The 12,516-nt window shown below is 34.6% G+C and overlaps 1 long non-coding RNA gene across 1 annotated transcript in view; it reads right to left on the reverse strand.

The window, feature by feature from the left end:
- Positions 1 to 350: 350 nt before the first annotated feature.
- Positions 351 to 12,516, reverse strand: part of LOC114662659 (uncharacterized) — an 80,939-nt gene continuing 68,773 nt past the window's right edge. Inside the window, exon 4 of the long non-coding RNA XR_003718016.2 lies at positions 351 to 499. This is a non-coding gene — a long non-coding RNA (uncharacterized LOC114662659). The remainder of the gene's footprint in view (positions 500 to 12,516) is intronic.

Below are 12,516 nucleotides of genomic sequence, written 5' to 3' on the forward strand. Positions count from 1 at the left end.
ACAGTGAGTCCGCTGTTCAGACTGGCTCTGTCACCTCTGTGATTTTATTATGTTCCTTCCATACTTCACATTGGTACAAGGCACTGTTGTTGGTACCCACCAATTGTTTCTCTGATTTTACACAGTGAGCTCCAGCTGGTTACATGACTTGCTGAAAACCCACACAGTGAGTGAGTGAATGTTGGGTATTGAACCAGCAACCTTATGAATTAAAACTGAGCACATCATCTGCTAGGCCACACTTTCAGCTAACTGTAAAAGAGAGCATTGTCAATTAAACAGAATCTAACAAGAAGGAGTTTTTGTAAGCTTTATGGTATTATCCATGCATTTGGGAATATAGTTTTTTTTTAAAAACCTTTTATTATTTTTTTCGTCAGTCTGAATTTTCTTCTTGTAAAATTGCATATACTTACATTAATATCTGTCTGGCATCTGAATGTATTATTTGTGGCGCAGGCCAGCTCTCTCTCATTTGGTCATCTCATCGTCATTTTTACTGAAATTAAAAAAATAAATAAAAATGTAATACATGTAATTGTGACTTTGTCAAACTGGCCCTTATCCACAGACAGACTTGCAACCAAACACTGCACCTGGAAAACAATTTTTGAAAAAAAAAAAAAAACAGGGAAAGAAAAACATTTTCTTTGCTCCAAGTGTAATTTCTGTTCCCAAGTCAAGCAATCAGTTGGTCAAAACGTGTTCTGTATGATTATCAATATTATTATGCTGCCCAAGCTTTTTTTTCTGGCTGAAACTTGCAAAAAGTAAGCAGAGCGGAAACATTCCTTGCCAAAATGAATGATTCACAAATGGCAAGGTGAGTCAGGGACATTTTGGGGGGTCCTAGCTTTTGGCGTCAGAAGAATAAAAGGAAGCACTTGTTCAAGGCTTCCCTACACGGCAGACGCCCAGCCGACAGCAGCAGGCCCATATGCAAATGAAGGCACAGCTTGCTTATTAAATAATCAAACACGTTATTTAGGCGGCTAGACAGAGCCGCATAACAGATGAGGCTCCTGCTTGACCTTGACCTCGTGGGTCCTTTTTCACCTGCTGCGGAGGCATTCAGCGCAGCTGGGCTGTCTAGGCACCGCCTGCCAGCTCTCTGCCGACTCTCGCTGGGGTCCCTCTAAATTCCAGCGTGTCTCCCACACCTCCCTTCCATTTATGTGCTTTCTACTCTGCCTCCATCCTTTCCTGTTTTTCTCATATATTTAAAGTCCCATTAAAACTGGTACCCCTCTTTTTAATGTACCTTCTTTTAGTATGTCACTTGCTCAGTTCATTTGTTTGTTCATTCTTAGTCGCACAATATTTGTGGGACTACTACCCGTATGTCTTTCACTTATTCATTTAGAAACGAAGTACTGAATCTTTATAGGAAGAATCAGAGCTTCACAGACAAATAAAGTGTGAATATTGGGCAGAACCAAAATATATTTTAGGGTTGTTCTGTGTATAGCATAATATGAGCAGAACTGTTTTAAAAATATATAATACACACATGCACAATGTAAATGTATGCGAATGGAGCATTGTGTAAAGTTCTTTACATTTCGAAGTTAGCGTGGGCACTGAGCGTATGTTCTGCTGAATGTCGCATTTTATTTTTACAATATTAATTTAAAATATTTATATTAGCAAGAAATATTATGATGTATTCAGAGAATGATATGGCTTGATACTCTCCCAAATAAAAAAGATGCAATAATATAAGCAGTGCTTTCTCTGTCCTGTTCCCCACCTCTCTATGTCACTCTCCCTAAGTAAACTTCATAGCCTTCTCTGCCTCATTCACATTCCAAGTCCGACACACCTTTATTGTATTAACAGTTGCCTTGTGCTGTAGAAAATAATAATAATGCCTTATTTTAGTTTTCAAGCACCTTTTTTTTTTTTTTTTTTTTTACAATGCCCCATTTGTAATCAATTTGATTTTATTTCAGAACACATCAGCTTTTCCCTTATAGCATGTTACCATGCTAATAAATTAGTGCTTCCAAAAGCGAGTTCACATAGGGAGTATAAAGAGGAGGAGGAGCCTACAAAAAAATACTGATGTACAGTTTACAATAGCGAATGAACACCAACGCTGCGTAATGCAAAACAAAGCCTGCCTGTTTGGTAAAAAGCAGCCGTGTCTGATGGCACTATGTTCTCTGCATAATCCTTGTAAACATCATTTCGTCTCCCAAACCAGCCTGAAACATCTTGGCGTCCTTGACTATGACCATACATGTTCTATCAAATCTCTTTACTTAAAATACAGAAGTGGAAGTTGTTCTAATTTTTTGACAATAATCCCAAACAACTGATGGTGATTGTCTACACACGATTCAAATTTTATTTCTACATAGAAGGTAATTCTTCTTATTTGGTCTTAGCTTTATATATAATTGTATGTGTCTAAAGAGGGACACTTACAGTTATACAGCATAAATGTATTTGTGTAAATAAACGTATCAAAGACTCAACATCCAAAACAAAATGTTACTAACCATCTTTTTATTTTACATACCAATGTAGAGACTGCATAACTCTATATTTACCTTTATATAATATTGGAATGAATATATAATATATACTGTAGATGTAACATAAATAATGCATGTATATAATTAAATATACAAACATATGTAAGTATATATACAAACATGTATTTTCTCTGTGGACTTCTGGATCCTTATATAGTAGTATATTGTGTTATATTAATATGCCTTATTATATATACTTGCATGTTCAGTAAACATGCAGTGATGTACATACTTATTTATGGTACATATATTTATATATGGAAATTCATATATTTAACACTATATTTATGCAAATACATATGCACAGTCTCACACAATCAAACACTGATACAATGTACAAGACTGTTTAAACAACATCAGGAGCCCTTTGGCCTGGAACCTCCTCTGTCATCTTATTTATGTAGACATTAATACAAAAAGAGTTCTTTAAACTTTTTGTACTATATACACAAACACACACACATATTATACATATATATTTATATTTATATATATATATATATATATATATATATATATATATATATATATATGTACTAGAACCAGAACTTCAGTGTTTAAAAAGAATGTTTTTATAAACGGCAATGTCTACATAAATATGATGATAGTGGAGCATTCCAGGCTATATATATATATATATATATATATATATATATATATATATATATATATATATATATATATATATATACATACATTAATGTATGTAAAAAATAAGTGAGTTTATGCATTTTTAACTATGCGCATTTGAGTATATATATATATATATATATATTATAGAGGGTTGGCAAAAGTAGCTTTACAGTTGTTCGTATGATTGCTACACACAAGCACACTTTAATAATAATAAGAAGAAGACGACAAATAATACAAATACATTAGACAATAATGAATAAATAAATAATAATATAAGAATAAACTGTGTTTCACATAGTCACAACTGTAAACCTACTTTTGCCCACCCCTGTATATGTGTGTGTGTAGCTGAGTGTGTATATATATTTGTATTTTCTCAATTTGTATTGAGTATATATTTATATTATTTGTCTTCTTCTTATTACTATTTTTATTAAAATGTGCTTGAGTGTAGCAATTATAATCTGCATGTCTTATACTCAAATACACATGGATAAAAATGCCTCAACTGTGTTTTTTTTATTTTTTACAAATGCTCATGCACACTTGGCACTTGCGAGTTCATACTATAAAATCCTATATGAATTTTCCATATGGGTATATGGACAAAAATGCTGCATTTTCCATACGCATAAAGGCACACATTTACTGAATTTAATGTTGCTTATGCAACATCATGAACCTGCCATAATGTTATACCACAATAATTTAATTCTGAAATACATGAGAGTCTCTTATTAGTGATGTGTCTCTATTTTTGAATCCATTGTTTCAAAATGGTCTACCATGTGTATGCATGTTATTTTACATACAGGCTGTCGAAAATGGGTGAGGACAAAAAAAAAGAGGAAAAAATGACACAGCCTTTGTGCAGCTCAGCTTTTCTTCTTTCATTTGTTAGTCAAACATGCACACAATAGAAAACGCATATCACATTATATTTTTCATCCTTCTGCTGGAAAAATCTTATGCTTTGCCAACCAAGAATAGTCCCTCATAATTTACCTTTTGTGTTTCGCTTGAATAATGTATTTTTGTTTTTTTGTTTGTCCATTTCTCTCTTGAAAAGAGAATAAATTGGAATGACACGTGAATGAACCATTAGAAATACATTAATGGTAATAAAGCTTCCAAATAAGAAGCTCCGTGGACATATTGTCTCAAGCTTTGTTTCTCATTTTTCTAATCACTGGCGCTTGAGAGGTTAAAACACAGCCGTTTTTCGACCCACCCCCAGCTTGCCGCTTCTCACACTCCTATTCTAGGCTGTTCCCTCTAACAGGATTTACTGTACTTATATCTTCTCTTCTTGTTTCACTGAATTATGCATAATTGCTGTGGCATACGTACCCACATGGTTTCTGTAATAATTATCATAAAAGCTTTTTTCCCTCCCTTTTTGTGTGTGTATGTGTGTGTGAGCTATTTTGTAGCCTGAATACCAAATGCAGGGTGAATGATAAAAAAAAATTGCTGTGCCTAATTTAGTCCAACGCACATTTGAAAAACATATGGGCATCCCAGCTGCTGTGAATATGCAAATGTCCCCCCGCCTTTTGTTCATCTTCTATGTGTATACTGTCCTGCACAGACTCATAAGCTTCCACAAAGCTTTGTGCAGCCGACATAAAAAGCATGACCGCCATTTTAGCGACAAAGGAGTACAGTACACAACCACAGCTTGCTTGGGTGAAGCCTGCTGGCAATAATCAAACCGCCGCCATGTTTAAACATGCATCTCAGTTAAGCCAAAATGAATATGGAGTGCCTAGTAAATGAAGCTCCTCTTAGTTTTCTGGAAAGTCGTTAAGAGTATATGTTGCAAAGTGTAGGATTTTGCACTTTATAGTTGAAATCCATCTTGGTTTCCTTGTATCAAGGAATTGGGTTTTCCTCAAACACATTTTCCAATAAATAAAACAAAGTCTTTATTTGGACAATGTTTCAAGCTGAAATTCTATGAAATAATACCATATCAAGAAAGAGTTCAACAGTCCACCTCTACTTCAGCACAGCACATTATATGTTTAATTGTTCTGCTTGTTCTGTTCCTATTAACTCATCTGGCAAAGTTGGTCAACGTCATGAGGAGAGGAAACATGGGGACACCTGGATGCTAGCAAACTAAGAACATACCCAGGATGTCTAATGTAAGGTAACAGTAAAAGAAACTTGTCAGTCTACAAGTATTACGAAAAATAGAATCAGTTGCATGGATCACTTGTCATACTATACCTTGGGCAAAACTTTCAGTTAGGCCACAGTATGAATTAGCTGGCCATCAGTTCATTTTTAATGAACACTCAATATGGAAGCAGGGCAGCACTTTAAGACATTGCAATTCTACAGCAGACTACAGCAGCAAGCAGGATACTGGGCATGGATTCAGATTTCTTGCCTAGGCAAACTGTGGAATTTGAGCTGAAATATTATTTTGTGTTAAATCTGTCTTGATCAAAATTATAAATCTAAGTATGACCTAAGTATAATACATTTTATGTCTAGGCTATGTACATTCTCCAAATTTCCCTGTGATTTTCCTAAAGTTACTCTTATTTTCTCCAATGTGTCATTCTGGATTTATTGTTGTTTCTTAACTTGCCCACATTGAGAGAGAGTTTGAGTTTTGGTTTAGAATGATGCATAAGGGAGTCTTGTGATGGACTTCACCTCTGGCCCAGAGTTATTTTCTGCATTGTCTCCAACATTCACAAGGTAGGATCTGCTGTTTGTGACCCTGAACTGAGTAAAATAATGACTGATAGAAGGAGTAAGTTAAACTAGCGAGAATACTAATCAGCATAGCCAGACACAACATCAGCATTTCCACAAGTTTAAGGCAAATTACTGCAAATTATACATACATATACATAGTTATGTATTTTTTTAAATATATATATATATATATATATATATATATATATATATATATATATATATGAATGATGTATAATTATCATTAGTATATTTTATTTAGTCTTTCCTATACTAAACTCTATCTATCTATCTATCTATCTATCTATCTATCTATCTATCTATCTATCTATCTATCTATCTATCTATCTATCTATCTATTATAGTTTAACATTTTCTTTGTGTATTTCATTCTATAATTATAACAAAAAACGTTCTTATTACTATTCAATCTATGTACCATTGCAGTTCTGATGTATAACTTTGTCTAGTCTGTTTCATATTCATAAGTACAATTTTAATGACATCATTCTAAATTTTGTGTTTCAAAAGCATTAAAAATAAATAAAGATAAATAAATGAAAAAGAAAGAAATAATGATAATACAAAACAAAATTAGTTCCTTCTCAATAACAGTGTTCGCCCTAAGGTTTATTTCTTTGAATGTGGCATATCCACACAGTGCCCTAATTATAATTTCTAATGATTACTATTATTATTGCTATAATATAGAGTTGCAGGAATAGTCTGTATAATAATAATAATAATAATAATAATAATAATAATAATAATAATAATAATAATAATGATAGTATATCTCCTATTAATATAGTGGAAGACTATGATGTACTCTTATGTATTTCATAATTCATGCTGTATGTGGATTTGATTATATTAGAGTGTCTGTACATCCTGAGTCATTTTAGCCTGTTATTTGTTTTTGACATATTGGTTCTATCTCTGTTAAGTTTACATAAATGTAAAAGCAAACATCATGCAAAAACATACATCTGATTATATATTATTATATTTAAATTTCTCAACCCTGTTTTTACTATTATACTCTTACTTACAGAGTTAAATACTATACAAATGTAAAATTAAAATAAATACTGTCTTTGCCTTTTTGAATATATGTCTATATTTATTGTACTCAGATTTATTTTAGACCATCCAGTTTCTGTGTCAGGCTAAGGGGAGGCAAAGCCTACCCGGCATCATCAGCCCACATACACAAGTGCATTCGCACAGAGTTCATTTATAATAAGTAATTAATTCAACATGCATGACTTTGGAAAATGGGAGGAAGCTGGAATATCTGGAGAAGACCCTCACAAACACAAGCAGACAGCGCACAGATAGTGACCTGGCTGGAACTTTATACCAGCAGCACTTAAAGCTATGCCAATCCATGCGCTAATCAATTTTTGCTATGTAATATAGTTCCACCTATCTATAATTTATTTCATTCTAGTTGTCATTGTAAATATTCATTAAGTCATATATGCAGAATGTGAAAACTGAGATGAGTCATCATTACATGTGAATTTATCCATCTGTCTTCAATCTGTGATGTTGATAAGATTCCAGTTACTTGCGGTAGTGCCACACTACATTTACTAAAATGTGTTTGTGGCTCTGAGTAAGTCATCATCTGCTGGGGCTTCAAGTCGTATAAATGCTATATAAAATGCACTTGTTATTTACAAGCTACTTCCCCTAATATAATTGTTAGACTTGTGCCCCATTATCAATTTTTAGAACTGATTCTAAATGTAATCACATAAAAATTACTGCATTTGCTTCTACTTATAATTGAAATTTCAATACGCAATATTTGGTGTTCAAAAATGGAAGGTAATTCAATTCAAGCATCTTTGTATTTGAGTTTTACTTATTAGCTTGTGAATACTGCATCTATTCAAAGGCAGTCAAAGAAAGTGTGATCCTTCATGCAGGACAAGGTGTCCTTTCTTACATTATAAAGAGGTTGTCACCAATCCAAAGAAGCGGTAAGCAAGTATATAATACATATAATAATTATAAGAACTTATATAATAATTAATAATTACTTCCATAACCAACTTATTACAACCAAGTACACAACATAAGAGATTTAATGCAGTTTAAATAAAATGTACGTTATTCAGCTGTCCTTACACAGTATGTCAATGCAGCAAGTAAAGCTTTGTGCTTACCTACCAGAAATGTAGAGATGTGCATGTGAAGGAGAAGTGCTATTGAGGAAATGCCTTTGAATCTTCGTGGTTATGTTTCTGAAAGTGTAACTAATTTATAAGGAAAGTGAAATTGTATAATGCCCAAGTTTTGGATGGCATTTATACTCACATTAACCACACATGGGCAGAGACTTTCGTTTCACTGAGAATTTGGCTGCACTAGGACATGTGCAGAAGGTGGTTGGCTTCCTAAGAGCTTTGCTTTATAAGCGTCTGTGCCACATTCCTGTTGGAAACTGGAAGGAATGTCTGCCATGAGTCATCTAATGGCAGTCTACTCTTCAGCAGTTCAGAACAATTGTGACCCAAGTACAGGGCACCACCAGGTTGTGCCAATATTTGCAGTCATCTAATGCAATAGGCAAGCATAAAGTACTTCCAAAATATTACTGCAACTACAGTCAATTAATAAAATGCATAATCACGATCATCATAGCATTGAACAGCATTGATCCCGTAGAAGCAATCACAATCTTCAGCCCCTTGGCTTACTGTGTACTTACACAATGCAGGCCTGACAACAATCTCCTGTATTAATGCCCTCCTTTCATGTACTGAGAGAACGGCTAGGGGACTTTGAGATTCTCTATCCTCCTCCACCATCCTACTACTTCTTAGCACACATACAAGAAGCACACACAAACTTCAGTCAGTATTGATTTTAGGTCACCTTTACCAGGGGCTGGATTTTATGAGGGCACACAGGCATTACCAAATCCACTGGCAGCCAAAGAAAACAAATCAGCATCCAGATTGTAGATTTCTCTTTTTTCCTTTTAAGCAAAATCTATTATCTTTTCCCCCAAAGATATTTAATCAGTTGTTTTTAACAAGTAAACTTGAGGCAGCATTCCCAGCATTCACTACTAGTTTATGTATGATTCTTTTTTAAGAGAATTCTCCATTTTCACCAGTTTAATACTTTATTGTAAAAAAAAAAAAAGGAATACGCAAAGAATAAATAGCAATTGCTTTATTAATGAATCAAGGCAAACATTCAATGCATAATTTAAAAGAGACGGAAAACAAAGAAAAGGGGTCTTCACTGATTTCTCATCTATCGTTACATAAGCTTGAATATCTTTTCCTCATCTCATTCACAATAGATAGGCTCAGCATATTAAAAATGCCACACATTGTCTACCTGGTGTACAGATCTAATTAATAACGGTTTAATTTAAACGCTAATATTGATTGATGTAGCTGACATTTCTGCAGTTGATTGAAGTAGCTGGTGTACTTGGAGGGAGTGGTAGCTGGGACTAGAAGGGGGCACGATCAGCCCGGCTTTAAATCCAAGCCTTACTGGTTTACTCCTGCTTACCTGTGAAAATTGTGAACACGTTTAGTTGTAACAAAATGTGCAAGTTTTTTCAAACACTGCGGTGGCTAGATATTTGCCTGCTGATAGAAATTGATGTAATAAATTCATCAAACATAAACACGAAGAGAACACGCTAAATATGCACAAAATGTCAGTCCTTCTCTTAACTTAATGACCAATATTTGCCTAACCTACATTTCATGGGCATTGCTTTTTAAATGGCAACTAAGCCAACAGAGCTGCACACAACCTAAAATGTATTTACTTACAGTATCGCCTATAAATATATGCAATGTTTATGGAATGATGTTTCTCCAGCATCAAGAAGTTTTGAATTTCCTCTCCTCCCTGATCATCCGGCCATAGCACCAGGCTCTGTCATTTACCATAATAACCATTAGAAATTTAAAAAGTGACTTTAGTTAATTGCAATTTATGCTGTGCTTAGGGTCTCTTCTGTCTCTGTTAATTATCTAATTATTTGTATTGTGTAAATTTAAATTTATTTGCTGATATTTTTTATTCATTTGTTTTTGCAATTGCAACTTTTTCTTTAACCTGCTGTAAAGAACTACACTTTTTGTATGAAAATGTGCTACTGTATATGAGTAAATGATGTCGTTGTAAGAGGCATTTGAAAAGTATCAGGAAACGATTTAAAAATAACAGTTGGCCTTTTTTATTTGCTTTTCCTTTTACAATCTTTACAGTCATTAAGCAAACATTTGTTTACTCACAAGATTGTTTAGCTGCCATTAAGGCTTAAAACTTTAAACTCCTCCTTTCGCCAACCAACAAATTAACAGCAGCAGCGTCTCTTTAATCATTCATTAATTTTCTAAACTGCTTATTCCAATTCAGACTCACAAAGCCTATCCTGGCCACATGGAGTCAAACTCTGAATGGGGTGCTTATGCACTGCAGGAGTATGGCCCCCCTCTTGTACTTTGCTTCAGAGTCAGTCTCGACTACCCAATGAACCTAACCTGCAGATCTTTGGCAAGTTTGTGGACCCTGGAATACCAGGAGAAAACTTCTTTTGGGAGAACACATCAGCTCTGCACAATGACCATCCTAGGGTTTGAACCCAGATCTCTATTTAATCAGTTCATTGAAAAAAAAATGTATGCATTTCTAACAAATTAATTTTCTTTTTTGTTGCTTTTAGTTTTAGTTTTGGAGAATTGGAAATGATTCAAATATTATAATAAAGAATAAAGCATCCCACTCATAATCTGCATCAATTTAAATGCTTAAAAGTGGTAACAAGCTTGAAATGTTTTTCATTCATTTCCTCAGCTTGCTTGGTTCATTACAAGATGTTAGGGAGCCAAAGTTTAACCCGACCTCCTTCCCTACACCATGGCAGGACACACTCATTCACATCAGCTCAATTTAAAAACACTTTTAGGCAATGACAAGAAAGCAGAGTACCGAGGGAAACCTAATGTGGTGACACAGTGCCAGTACAATATTCACCCAGACGGTGATGGGTGGAAATTGAATCCTAGTGCCAGGGCTGCCAGACAGCATTGCCAACCACCATCCTAAACTGTGCCACCAAGCAGAGCAACAAAGAGTGCAATTTTTGTATATACTTTTTGTTCAGGCCGCTTCACTTTGCCAAATACTGCTGGGATAGGCTCCTGCCCCCAGTAACACTGAACTAGTCTAAGGGAGTTTTGAGTTTGATGAGTAAAAGAAAAGCTGACTGAGGTAGGAACACATTTTAATTCATTTATGAAATGTACCAAAGAGAAAAAGAAAAAGTCAAACTGTAAGACCTCAAAAACAAACTCACTGCTATAGCGCTTTCCTTGCCTACTCATGTGAATGACACCATGCTTATTTTACAACCTTCTCTGCAGTATTAAAATGCAATTCTTAAACTTCCTTTTGTACTACTTTATGAGAGAACGCTTACCGTATAAAATATTTTTTAGCAATCTGCTTTCTTGTCAGTTTTATGAAGTGCAGTGGGCAGACAACTTCTGCATGGTTTTATTTCCCCACCTTTTGCCACCCTCAGATTTTCCCCACCTCGTTTGCCTAAGGGTTTGTCTGGCACTCTGCTAACAGCTCTGTCAGTCCATTGATAAGTAGCTGCACAATCTAAACACAAATACGCTATCCAAAACATTTAATTGATGCTAAATGTAAAACAGTGGGGATTCGGAAGTCCCTGTGATTACCAGTGCTTTTAAAATGTTGCACAGCGTATCCATTTCCCACCAGTTCTGTTTCCTTTAGGGGGCACCATAATGGTAGGATACACTTCACGTTAATATATGTTATAAACCAGACAAAGCTGAGATTGCAGCTAAAAAAACGTAATTGTGTTGTGGGAAAAGAGAAGTTAATTGAAGAATTTGGTGGGGATGAAAGCCACTTACAATCATTAAACATATGTTAGACATTTAAACATAGTTTTGAAAACTTTCAAGTCCAATGGTTTAAACCCAAACTTATAACAAAGCAAAAGGTTTAATTTCAAAGATTTGTGGAATCTGCATTTATTTATTTATTTGTTTATTTTTTTGGTTTGCGCCCTCCCCCACCATATCCTATCTTCTAAAGCTTTAGATTGGTCAAAAATTTAGATCTCCAATTTTTGACAGATCTCGATGTTTTAGGGTCCCCTGATACCAAAAACATCGATATCTTGATGATGTGTGTGTGTGTGCGTATTTGTGCGTCTGTGTGTCACAGTTTTTTGAGGACAGTCTAGAGCTAAAATGGGTGGACAGAAAAATACCAAACTCGAAACATAAGCCTGTTATGAGATGACGATGTGCTGATTAGTTTTTGAGTCAAATTGTGCAAGAGAAACAGGTACTCTAGAGGAACCCTCAAATAACGTAATTCTTCTCATCAATTGCTACTGTAATGACCTATTTTATGACCAGAAAGATCAGCATCAGAGTGGTAAATAATTGCTGAAATGTTATAAAATAGTTTGGGTAACTTGGTTCCTAGGGTGCAAAGCCTACTGACTCATGTCCAATTTTTTTTTTCTTTAATATTTTGCTACTGCTCCCCTACCCACCACATATTTGTCATTTTCCCAAACCCTTTTCGATAC

The sequence above is a fragment of the Erpetoichthys calabaricus genome, chromosome 12 (genome assembly GCF_900747795.2).
Source record: "Erpetoichthys calabaricus chromosome 12, fErpCal1.3, whole genome shotgun sequence".
Classification (NCBI taxonomy): domain Eukaryota; kingdom Metazoa; phylum Chordata; class Cladistia; order Polypteriformes; family Polypteridae; genus Erpetoichthys; species Erpetoichthys calabaricus.